The sequence below is a fragment of the Egretta garzetta genome, unplaced genomic scaffold (assembly GCF_000687185.1).
Source record: "Egretta garzetta isolate BGI_Z169 unplaced genomic scaffold, ASM68718v1 scaffold410, whole genome shotgun sequence".
Lineage (NCBI taxonomy): Eukaryota > Metazoa > Chordata > Aves > Pelecaniformes > Ardeidae > Egretta > Egretta garzetta.
The window spans coordinates 276,979-277,463 of NW_009258276.1; positions in this window are offsets into that span (position 1 = coordinate 276,979).

Here is a 485-nt window from a genome sequence, read left to right on the forward strand (position 1 = left end):
GCTCTCCTCTATACTGTACTCATCTACTCTGCCCTACTATACAGTCTTCTATACTGTACCCATTCCCAGACGCCCACTATACTGCTCTCCTCTATACTGTACCCATCCCCAGTCCCCTGCTATACAGTTTTCTATACTGTACCCATCCCCAGACCCCTGCTATACCGCTCCCCTCTATACTGTACCCATCCCCAGACCCCTGCTATACCGCTCCCCTCTATACTGTACCCATCCCCAGACCCCTGCTATACCGCTCCCCTCTATACTGCACCCATCCCCAGACCCCTGCTATACCGCTCCCCTCTATACTGTACCCATCCCCAGACCCCTGCTATACAGTTCTCTATACTGCACCCATCCCCAGACCCCTGCTATACCGCTCCCCTCTATACTGCACCCATCCCCAGACCCCTGCTATACCGCTCCCTTCTATACTGTACCCATCTCCAGTCCCCTGCTATACAGTTTTCCATCCTGCACCCACC